This window comes from Aythya ferina, assembly GCF_964211825.1.
Source record: "Aythya ferina genome assembly, chromosome: 8".
In the NCBI taxonomy this organism is placed as follows: domain Eukaryota; kingdom Metazoa; phylum Chordata; class Aves; order Anseriformes; family Anatidae; genus Aythya; species Aythya ferina.
This window is the reverse complement of record NC_140304.1, coordinates 2,954,668-2,966,630: the sequence shown is the minus strand read 5'-3', so window position 1 is coordinate 2,966,630 and position 11,963 is coordinate 2,954,668. Positions and strand designations below refer to the sequence as shown.

Sequence of the window (11,963 nt, the reverse complement as noted above, 5' to 3'; positions counted from 1 at the left end):
TATAATTCATTTTCAGTGATTAAAATATTATTAGTTTTAAAATGTAGCATTTTTCATCACATCTCTCAGTTCTCAAATGTTTTATACTTCTCTGCTTTATAAATCTGGAAAAGATTGGTATAAAAGTGGGAGGCTGTGGAAAAGGAAGAACATCTGACTCATGCAATTAGAAATCATGGCCAAACCACTCCACAAGGAGGAGGTAATAATATCCTGGGAAAACTGAAAACTAGCTGTTAAGAACAAGAAATGCCAATTACATTCAGTAGGTCTATGTGAGCCTGTATAACTGGTGTATTGCTCTGAACATATAGTCAGCTACACACATTTAAAAGTCATGTGACAGAAACTGATACAAGTGACAAGTGAATTAATGAAACCAATTAAAATAACTGCAAACTTACTAGGGCCTCTTTATATTTCAGATGATAGTTTGGATATGCATGCAGCTCTGGTGTCATTGTATGTTGTAATTTAAGGATCAAAACCAAGCTTTTTCTTAGCATTTTCTACTTTTCTTGAGAGATAACTATGGATTCTATGATATTTCTATATTACAATTATTTGGACATTTGCAAATACTAATACAAGACTGATCATCATGTAAATAAACCAATTTTTATTCTGAATAAAAATCCTTTATTTATTTATTATTATTTTTTGCTCACAAGTGATCATTGTCTAATTAAAAGTTTGTATACAAAGCCAGCCCTATTTTAGAACAGAATAATCCCTTTTTTGATCGTTGGAACTGTTATATCAGACTGCTGTTATAGATTCATATGGACAGCAATCTTCTTTTCCTTAGCACTAGTCACCTGACTTTATGGTTTATGTGCCTTTATTGCATATATGGGAGCTCTGTTTTTAATGAGCAGAGGTTTATACAGAGATGTCCTCTCCTACATAGGTCAAGAACTAAGATTTCAAAATATTTCTCCTGCAGCTGAGAAGTTAACTCTTGCACTGAAACTGTAAGGGCTGCAGCAGGACATGTGGGATCTCTTCGGGTGCAGGAAAGCAAAGCCTGGTGAGACAGGAGCAGCACAGGCACTGCCAGGAGCCAGCTAAGGCCTCAGTGCTCAGGGAGGGCCTCCTTCAGTTGTACCAGGAAGTGTGCAAGAAAAGGTGGATATAGAGGAATTGTTCCCTTCTTATTAGACCTCAGATTGGCTAAAGGGTGCAGATGTCTAAAGAGATCCAAAAAAAAAGTCATGCAGTGGGCAGAATCACTTTTAGTTCCTTTTAGTTTGACTAGCAATAAAGTCAGAGAGCTGTTCTGTGGGAGCTGTGACAAACATCACTTGGGCTGGGTCACCTGTGTGCAATGGCAAACATGAACAATACAGCCATGGGAAAACATGGGTCCAGAAGATGTGGTAAAGGGGAAGGAGCAGCAAAAACAACTCTGACAGATTCTGGTGAAGCAAAAAGTGCAACCATTAATAACAAAGCCTATGAATAATTATTAAAACCCACTAATAACTACCAACAAGTCCAACAGAAACTATGGAAAAACCAGTCCTGTTAGCAATGATAGCAACGTCTTGCATAACACTGCACTTATCAAAACAGCAATTCCAGGAAGAGAACTGACAGCAGTTTCTGTTCTGCCTGTGAACCCATGAGAGCCGAAGTCCCAGTCATGGTGCTGGGAGACACTGCAGGAAATAGGGAAGTCCTCCTAAGAATGGAGTGCCGTTAACTCAGAAGCCACTGCAAATATGTTTGAGACCAGTAACTGAGAAAGGGATGAAAGCCACCCACATAGATTCCCATCCCTCTGGGGCATGCCACACAGTGAGCATGAGGTGCAAGGCAGTGGAGCAAATCTCTTTATGCAGTCAATTCAGATAACGCTGGCCTAAGTAAGAACAATTGCTGGTGGTGAACTTGAAACTAAGAAATCCAACCTTGAGCAGTACCTTAACAGTTCACAGATTTATATGTATATGAAGACTGAAAACTAAGGCACATTGCAAAGGTGACGTGAAGCAAGGTGAACTAAACCAACTTGGCTGTATCCTCGAGAAAGACCTTGGTACTACCAGCTGTTTGTATTTCAGGCACAAGAGGCAACATAACTGAAGAAAAATGACTTGAAAGCAGAACTTGAGTACCAGCTGAGAGCTGGGAGTGGGATGCACCTTGCAGAGGGCAAACCCAAATGTTCAGCCTTTGTTGGTGCAGTTGGGCTGAGGTTATCCTTTATGTTGGCAACCAACATGAGTACTTGTTAGCACTTGAATGACGCACACCAATGAAGAAAACATGAGGTATTTTCATTTTTTATCCTGTAAACAGGAGGTGACAAGAGCAGAGGCTATCCCTTGGTATGGTGTCTCATTGTGTACTTCAGGGACTAGGTAAGATGCACCAAATAATGCTGCTTGTCACTTCTGCGAGTGTATGTGAGTTGCCTATGATGATGTATATTTCTAGCCTGTGCATAGGAAAACATGTATGGTGTTAACAGTTACTCAGCAATTGCGGTACCTAGTAATATCAGCCTACGACTGGGATGCATGGGCCTCACTCCAGTCTTGGAACATTTAATGGAAAAATACTGTCCTTTTTCTGACCCTCACTTGTTGATCATTAGCCAGTATCGTGCTGAAAACAATGCTGAGACAGCAGGGAGATGTCTGTAGCCCAAAGGAACTTAAAGCCTTGGAGTACAGTGTAGTAAAGAAGTTCTGGTGACATATCTTGGGAAGGGGGCTGCTCCCACAAACCCTCTGCAGCTGGCTGACATTCTTCTGTATCAAGACAGATTTTGTCCATGGTCAGAGAGCCCTGTGTTTTGTACGTGCTGTTCAGCAGATGTTTGACCAGCTTCCTTATACTGAAGTTTCCTGGGGATAATAATCCCCAACACAGTGGCGGGTCAGGATTGAAAGCACCTGAAAAGAGAGAATACTTCTTTGGGCTTTCCACCATTTGAATGGCTGTATAGAAGGCCCTGAAAAATACTGGACCTCTTCCAATAATATGATCAGAGAGTCTATTTGTTCCTCTTTTGTCACTGGTAATAAAAGCAGCAACCAAATCTAATGCTTATTTAATGTCTTGGATTAACAAAACAGCTGGAGGCTTAAGGAAACATGGTGTTACAGAACCACACCTGGCACAACACTGGCAAACAGCCTGAGCCCCAGAACTCAGTCTTGCTGCACGTCCTGGGCCCTGACAGGTTCAGTCTCCTACTTACACAGAGTTTCAATACAATTCTAGAAGCTGCTCTGGTTTCCAGGCAGGTAATACACTGTGGTAAACTCTGCCAACCACCTCCCTGGCAGAGCTCTTGCAGAACATGCAAACTGCCCAGGAGTCTCCCTGTCAACTTGGTTAAACATCAAGGCAGGCATGAATAGACAAAACATGTGAGGTGAAGCCTGAAAAATTAAGCTGCCTGTCATCAGTAATTAAGAAAAGATAAAACCCTCGTTCAGGTGTGGTAAATTTTTCACTAGAATCCCCTTTGCCTATTATTAAGCAATGGAGGGTATTTTGGGGGATAGTTTTAGTGATCCATTCAACAACCCCATTAGCTGGTTTACGAGGAGCAGAAAAGCAGAGTGCAGTGTAGCACAGTGGAGGCCTGCATATCTGCCAAATGCATAGCACCCAAGCCTGTACTCTGTAAATGGGTGCTTCTGAACGGTGTTATTACTCCTGTGGGATTTAGGTTGCTACTCAGTGGCTGACATAATTAGTCACTGCTTTGCTATGTTTTTGTAACCGAGTCAGTACAAACTCGCTGATTAAAAAAATAAAAATGAAATCGTACTTACCTCTTTAAAGATACACACGTGATTGATTTGCTGCAGGTAAAAGATAGTTAATTTCTTGTGTTTTTCTTGGTGTTCTGTTGCTTTTCAATTTATCAGTCAGCTCTGTTGAACAGGCTGCGGAGTTCACTGCTACACTGTGAACTTTTATTCCTTATCCCAAAGGATACACATGAGAATTAGGTTCTATGACTATATTTTGCTTGGAATGGTGCACACATGCCAGAAACAGTATCTGCATGAAACTTCTGCATGCCTTTGCTTAAGGTTGTACACTTTCATTCAGTCTTGCATACTGCTAAATAATGATATGAATCATAAAAACTTCTACATCATTTCATGCAATGAGAAAGAAATGAATACAGTCTAGTATAAAAAAAAAAAATCTGTGTTATAGATATCCAAGCTCACATCATTTAAACTTAGTTTTAAGATTATCTATCTCGTAGAGCTGCTCAAAGATTCTGGAGGGCTTATGGCAAAAGATTGTGTACCTCACATTGCAAAACGGATTATAGAAAGTAGAGGCCCTTTTCAACCCCTCAAAGGAAGAAGTCACAAGGAAACTCTCTCACTTCTAGCCTTTTCTGCCTTCCCATTTGAGACACAAAATTAGCACAGAATCATCTAGGTTGGAAGAGACCTCCAAGATCACTGAGTCCAACCTCTGACCTAACACTAACAAGTCCTCCACTAAACCCTATCACTAAGCTCTACATCTAAACGTCTTTTAAAGACCTCCAGGGATGGTGACTCAACCACTTCCCTGGGCAGCCCATTCCAATGCCTAACAACCCTCTCGGTAAAGAAGTTCTTCCTAAGATCCAACCTAAACCTCCACTGGCGCAACTTTAGCCCATTCCCCCTCGCCCTGTCACCAGGCACATGGGAGAATTGACCAACTCCCACCTCACTACAGCCTCCTTTAAGGTACCTGTAGAGAGCAATAAGGTCGCCCTTGAGCCTCCTTTTCTCCAGGCTGAACAACTCCAGCTCCCTCAGCTGCTGTACAGGGGGACAATCACTTCCCTAGACCTGCTGGCCACACTGTTTCTTATACAAGCCAGGATGCTGTTGGCCTTCTTGGCCACCTGACCACATTGCTGGCTCATATCCATGCTAAAATTCAAACTCCATCGTGTTGCTTTGCTCTGTGAAAAAATGCAGGAATTTTACTACAATTACATGCCTACATCTCACTGTATAACACCTGACTGGTGGCTCTTTTAATAATATACCATGTGACTCAGCTTTAATTATTAATACTTTTTTTTTTTTTTTTTTGAGAGCATTACAGGAATGTTGATAAAGGAAGGGGTGTGGGAATTAAGTGTTATCTTTTTCATAAGGACTTTTCTAGCTGCATAGCTTAAACAGTAATTCAGTCCTGAACTGAAAATTTACTTTTGCAGATAAAAAAACTCTACGTGTTACTAAATTATTAGCTACATTCTTGCTGTCTGTGGATAGTTCCAGACTACCCAACTATTTCCCAAACAATTGAAGCTCTTTTGCATCTTTTGCTTCTCTCCTGTACTTGCACGTGCTCTAAGTGTGGCTCATCTGTTGGAAGTGGGGCAATTTCTGGAATTTCCATATCTGCTCAGAGTCACTCATCATGTAATTCATGATGATATGGGAAAAAAACAGAGCTTGGAAAAAGTCTTTTGAAATCAACTGTAGTCATTGTGGATATGGAGTTCATATCAACAGCAGCTCTGTCATGAGGCACGAGAATCACAGAATCACAGAATTTCACAGAATTTTCTAGGTTGGAAGAGGCCTCAAGGTCATCGAGTCCAACCTCCAACCTAACGCTAACAGCCCTCCGCTAAACCATATCCCTAAGCTCTACATCTAAACGTCTTTTGAAGACTTCCAGGGATGGTGACTCCACCACTTCCCTGGGCAGCCTGTTCTAGTGCCTCACAACCCTTTCAGTGAAGAAGTTCTTCCTAACATCTAACCTAAAACTCCCCTGGCTCAACTTAAACCCATTCCCCCTCGTCCTGTCACCAGGCACGTGGGAGAACAGGCCAACCCCCACCTCGCTACAGCCTCCCTTGAGGTACCTAAAAAGAGCGATAAGGTCACCCCTGAGCCTCCTCTTCTCCAGGCTGAACAAGCCCAGCTCCCTCAGCCGCTCCTCGTAGGACTTGTTCTCCAGGCCCCTCACCAGCTTTGTCGCCCTTCTCTGTACCCGCTCAAGCACCTCCATGTCCTTCTTGTAGCGAGGGGCCCAAAACTGAACACAGTACTCGAGGTGCGGCCTCACCAGAGCTGAGTACAGGGGGACGATCACCTCCCTAGCCCTGCTGGTCATGCTGTTCCTAATACAAGCCAGGATGCCGTTGGCCTTCTTGGCCACCTGAGCACACTGCTGGCTCATATTCAGCCGACTATCCACCATCACTCCCAGGTCCTTCTCTGCCTGGCAGCTCTCCAACCATTCCTCTCCCAGCCTGTAGCTCTGCTTGGGGTTATTGCGCCCCAGGTGCAGGACCCGGCACTTGGCCTTGTTAAACTTCATGCAGTTGACCTCAGCCCATCGGTGCAGCCTATCCAGATCCTCCTGCAGAGCTTTCCTACCCTCAAGCAGATCGACACACACACCTAACTTGGTGTCATGTTTTAAATGAAGAGTTAAAAAGTCAAAACAGAATCTCACTACTAAAGCTCCCAAGTCCAACAGTCACTAAGCTACTCAACTAAAGAAGGGTGTCACAAACATCTGTTAAAAAGTACTACCAGCACAACATCATACTAAGTACAACTGTTCTTAGAGGGTGTTGTTGTTTTTTTTGTTTGTTTCTTTGTTTGTTTTTAGAAATAGACTGAATTTACATAAGAAAGAAACCTTGCAGGAAAAAAACACCAATTTTCCCAGTGCTTTCTTATATCTGTTACAGTAGTTCCATGCAGTTCCGTGAAATCCTTTCCCTGCTCTATTCAAGTCTTTTCTCTTTATGTTATAGTAACTTGTAATAGCCTTGCATAAATGCAGGGAAAAAGAATCACACAGTTAACAGAGAAACAGGATCAAGCCAAAAAGCAAGTAAAGACTTAAACAGAATTGGATTGATACTATCTGCTAAATGAACTTGAATTCTATGAAGTGAATACATGATACAGCACAAAATACAGACAGCAGTCAGGCATTATCAGTTTTCTATTTCAGATGAAGATGCTGTCATCTTGAAGAAGTGTATAAATACTGGTAATTCCAGTGACGTGAATCCTGGAAATACATTAAATTACCCCCCATCACTGCTCACTGAACTTGAGTAAAATTGACATCTAAATGAAATGTTCTGTTTTGTCTGTTTTGTTCTGTTTAGTGGGACTGTTGGTGTTAGGTCAGAGGTTGGACTCGATGATCTTGAGGTCTCTTCCAACCTAGAAATTCTGTGATTCTGTCAGTTTTAGACAAAAATTTTGTATTGTCTAAATATAAAGAAAATGTGAAGCAAGTCCAAGAATAAAATATAATTAGAAGACTGAAAGTGATATAATTAAGCAGCAGTTATTTATAATTCAGCTTGGTTAGTGCAGTAATCATCCTGCTATTGGGGTCTACCATCTAGGGTATTTCTAATATTGTCTGATCCAGGTATCTGGAGAAAACATACCTTGTACATTTTCAGGATGACACTGGGGTGTCTGAATTTCTCCCACTGTAGTTTTAGAAACCTGAACAGAGAAGACAAGCCCCTAATTCGTTTGTAACTGTTGAAAAAGCAGTCACATTTGACATGACATGTTAACTAGAGTGAATAAAGAAAAACACTGAAAACTGAGAAGCACGGTCCTGGTAAAAATAAATGCAATTTCAAGCAACTAAGAAAACCAATGTGGAAAAAATATATTTTCCCTGTTTGTTTATTTTTATAAAGAAGACAACACTACAGTAAACTGAATGGAGCAAAAGGAGTTTTTTGTTGCTGTTGTGTTTGGTTTTTTAATCTAGAAAAACATAATTTCTTCTCAGACTGACTGATCCATTTTGAACTACCAGATATAACCCTGAAGAATTCAACATGTTTACTCATGAAAGCATAAAAGAGCTTAACAGTGAGTTTTCACATAATAGTGAAATTTTGATTTTTTTTTTTTTTTTTTTTTGCATTTATGTCATGTCAAAAGAAAGAAAGTGGAATGTCATTTCTTTAGGGAGTAGCTTTTATATTTTATCCTCTAAAGCTCTTAATCTTTCAGAATAACAGAACTCTCATCCTCAACTCATTTGAGGTTGAGACACAGGAAAACCGCCCACGTATGGTCACAAGACTATCTAACTGTTTAAATGGAACTATGGGTATGGAGTAGAATAAAAGCACAACTTTTACCCTCAAATATAAATTGTCTAATACATTTTCCTGATTATAGATAGGATTTGAACATCATCTACTCAATTAATAATTCAAAAAATAAATAAATAAAAGAAATTAAATGGAAAGACACCTGTCTTTCCCTCCAAATTTTGAGAGGGCTAAACATCACCACTTTATGGACATTGATGCCACTTCAGTGAAACAAAGAAAAACACGATACTCAAAAGAAATACTGGGGAGTGTATGCTGCTTTAAGATGGAGCAAACTAGACTGCAAGATTAGCTGTAGTCTTTCATCCTCACATGAAAGCATGACAAACAGAAATTTTGTCTGTTAGTCACATGGAAAGCCTTAGAACCACATCTTCAGGAGAAAGTTCTTGCTTGGCACTTCAGACCATTAATACCTTTCTTGGCAGTCTAGCAATCTCCAACCCTGAAACAAATTATGTAGCAGCTGGTCTCCAGATGTGAACCCCTGAAAACTGGAGCTCTGTAGCAGTAAGTCGAGTGAATTGGAAAGGCAGCAGACAGGTCTTTGTAAGAAGGTACTGCGTGGTATAAGGAACCACTCAGTACAGAGATATTCTTTGCCAAATATTTGTTTAAACAAATTACAGTTTTCTAGTGAAAATCTGCTTAGTAGAAAATTGGTGAGCCGCCCTACTTATCACCTTTTTATGAGGCCCCATTCACAAATGAAAGAAAAAATCTATATCTTACAGAATCTGTACCATTGGACTACTCAAAATAAGACCTGGAAGATCCAACTACAACTAAAAAGCTATAAAAAAACAAACAAACAAACACCGTAGTCAGATGAATGGAAAGGAACAGGAATCTCACATTCCATGTCCTCTTCCAATGCCATGAAACTAAAACCATCCATTATTTAGACTATTCATATATTTAACGGGTCATCTTTAATAGACATACGTTAAGAGCTGTGACATCTATTGATTTTAGAGCCATTATGCAAGGTATAAACCTGACATTGGTTTGTGCTCTACTTTAAGAATATAGACAAATCATTTCAGTTCTAAAACTTCTTTCAAGCTCATGTCCCTAAACTCTGTGCTGCTAGAAAGACAAAACTTCCTATGAGAATAGTATCCTAATAACATAATGTTCTTTTCTGAAAAGAAGTAGCATATGATCATTGTAAAAGCAGCTCTTTTTTGTGGTGAGGATTTGTGTGATCTGATGGCCTACAGATGTGCACTGCTTTCAGTCTCCTTCCTGCAGTCTACATGCTTAGTCACTAAAGCTATAAATAGTCCCACTCCTACTAGTTTTTATTTTTTATTTTTTTTTCCAAAAAAGCATTCATCAGCTCCCTTCACAGGAAGATTTCTCTTAAGGGGAAAACAAGAGCTTGGACGCATGTATGGATGAAACAGCGTTTGTTAAAATTTACAAAAACAAAATCAGGTACATGGAATAGTTTCCTCAGAAAAGAATATTTGGAATTGCTGCCCTCAGCTTCCACAAAAAACTTTAGCTGCTAGGGGTTGGTGCGGGAGGAGCTGGTAGGAAGGAGCTGGTAACAATTACTAATCAAAGTTTTGGTTCATGTTGTAGTCCGCCTTCTTGGACTTGCCACATGTATTCTTTATTGCAAAAATCTGTTGGCAATTGTTACTCAGCTCCTCAGAAAGCAGCCTGAGAGTGATGTCAGCTTCCCAAGGTTTCTGCTGGGAACAGTTCTTAAAACAGCAGGAAGGAGTCTTTTCTACCCCTATGTTTTGTTCATTATTCTCAGCATGCCATCGATGATATCACGCTTCTGTTATATTGGGCTTTTACCAGAAAACCTTAAGGAAACTCAAAGAGGAGGTCTGGTCTAAAACTCATTGAAGAAGTCACCGGGAAAAGACTAACAGCAACTTCAGAGATTTATTTCAATCCCCAAATTTTCCTTTCACCATGAGGTGCATGACTCCTTCCTCTCTTTTATGAAGAACTGGGAATTTGAAAGGGGCCCAAACCTAAATTCCAGTCCCAAATTCTCCACATATTTTGAGGAAGTATTCATTAAGGTCTGAACTGTGCAGCTGACCCCACAGTAAAGGCTGAATGAAATGATGAGTTAGAAACACCTGAAGGGCATAGGATGCTTATATTTTATTTGTTTTATTATTTTAAATTAACCTATTTGATTCTCATAATTGTCCAGGTCCCCCTCAAGCAGCACAAGTGAGGGGGAAGAAGAATTAACCTACCCATAAGCTATAAAATTTAACCAATGGCTTTCCTGAAAGCTAAAAGCAGAAAATCTAAAGGTCAGTCACATTGCAGTTTTGGGTGCCTAAACCAAATTTCATTATAAATCTAAACATTTATGGTTTTCAGTTTATTTAAACAAAAACCTCAGTTTAAGGCAAACTTCTTTTTTTTTTTTTTTTTAAATAAAAAATAAAAAATATATATTTTCCTGATCAGGTTTTGCTAATGTTTAAACCAGTTGGAATTTTATGGGGCTTGGTATTTTTTGCTACAAATGAAATAATATGCAAGATACCAGTTAAATGATCTTCAGAGTGACAGAGAAATAATTCAATTTTCAGAAGATAGTTTTTATTCCCCTTAAATCCATTTCAATTTCTTAACTCCTCTCCCTAGGCATCACAGACCTGACTCACGTACTACGATGAGTAGTGGAAAGCACTCTCTGTACGCACAGATGCTTTCTGAGACATGTTGGAACTGGTATGAAATGCCTTATAAGGTATCGCACTGCTTTGGCCTCACACAAATTATTCTGAGATTTTTTTGGCCTGAACTGTATGAACTAAAAAGTTAAGTAATCCAAAACCTGCAGATGTACAAGGAAGAAAAGCCTGGTGGGGATTAAGTGATGTGGGGTTTTAAACAGATATGTTACGCAATAAGCAACCAGTGACATTGGTTAGACTGCTTCTTTGTGAGAGCTTCTCGAATCTTTACCTTTTCATTTAATTAAAGTAATAAAGATTTAGAGAATAAACAGAGTGACGTCTCAGTCACAGGTTCCTAAGGGTAAAGCTAAATTCTGCTTCCTGTTTCATATTCTAGTCAGAAGAAGCCATATGATGTCAGTAAAGAGGGCCTTCAAACTCCAGGCAAATGATCCCTGTTTGAAGAAACAAAGATGCATGGGCTGTAGATCTTATCTGTATTAGTAAGTACAGATACAATACTGAGGATAAAAAAAATAAAATACTTTCACAGAGTTTGTACTTCTAAGGTATATCACATCAACCATACTGCTGTAAGATATATTTGTTACACTCCTTGCTTGGAGCTTCAAGCCCCAAGGTTACCTGACAGTGAAAGTAAAATCAAAATCTTACTTCTAGCTTGCTTACATTACTGCATGCAATCAAGGAAATCAGAGAATCATCTTGACAGAGACCTCCAAGATCATCTAGTCCAACCTCTGACCTAATACTAACCAGTCCTCCACTAAACCATATTACTAAGCTCTACATGTAAATGTCTTTTAAAGACCTCCAGGGGTGGTGACTCGACTCAACCACTTCCCTGGGCAGCCTATTCCAATGCCTAACAGCCCTTTTGGTAAAGAAGTTCTTCCTAATATCCAATCTAAATTATGCATGGAATCAGCATTAAGTCTCATATAAGTATTTAGCCAAAAAACAACATGAATTTCTAGCTTCAACAAGCTGCCATGTGTTACATTTTTCAGTTCTGCTGAAATGCTGCTTCGTCCAGGTCTAAAGTATGAAATAGGTTGAAAGATCATGGTAACATTTCATTGGGAATAACTTATGGATAGCTGAATTTGTTTTTCTATATTATCTGTATACATAGGTTCATCTCTTCCTAGACTATCTATATA

At 39.6% G+C, this 11,963-nt stretch overlaps 1 long non-coding RNA gene across 2 annotated transcripts in view; it reads right to left on the bottom strand.

Moving 5' to 3' along the window:
* Positions 1-675: 675 nt before the first annotated feature.
* Positions 676-11,963, bottom strand: part of LOC311440884 — a 30,399-nt gene continuing 19,111 nt past the window's right edge. The window contains exons 3-5 of one of the 2 annotated variants that reach the window (XR_014695641.1): positions 7,421-7,481; positions 3,795-3,824; positions 676-2,903 (exon numbers count right to left, since the gene is read on the bottom strand). This is a non-coding gene — a long non-coding RNA (uncharacterized lncRNA). The remainder of the gene's footprint in view (positions 2,904-3,794; positions 3,825-7,420; positions 7,482-11,963) is intronic. The other variant, XR_014695642.1, reaches the window with a different exon arrangement.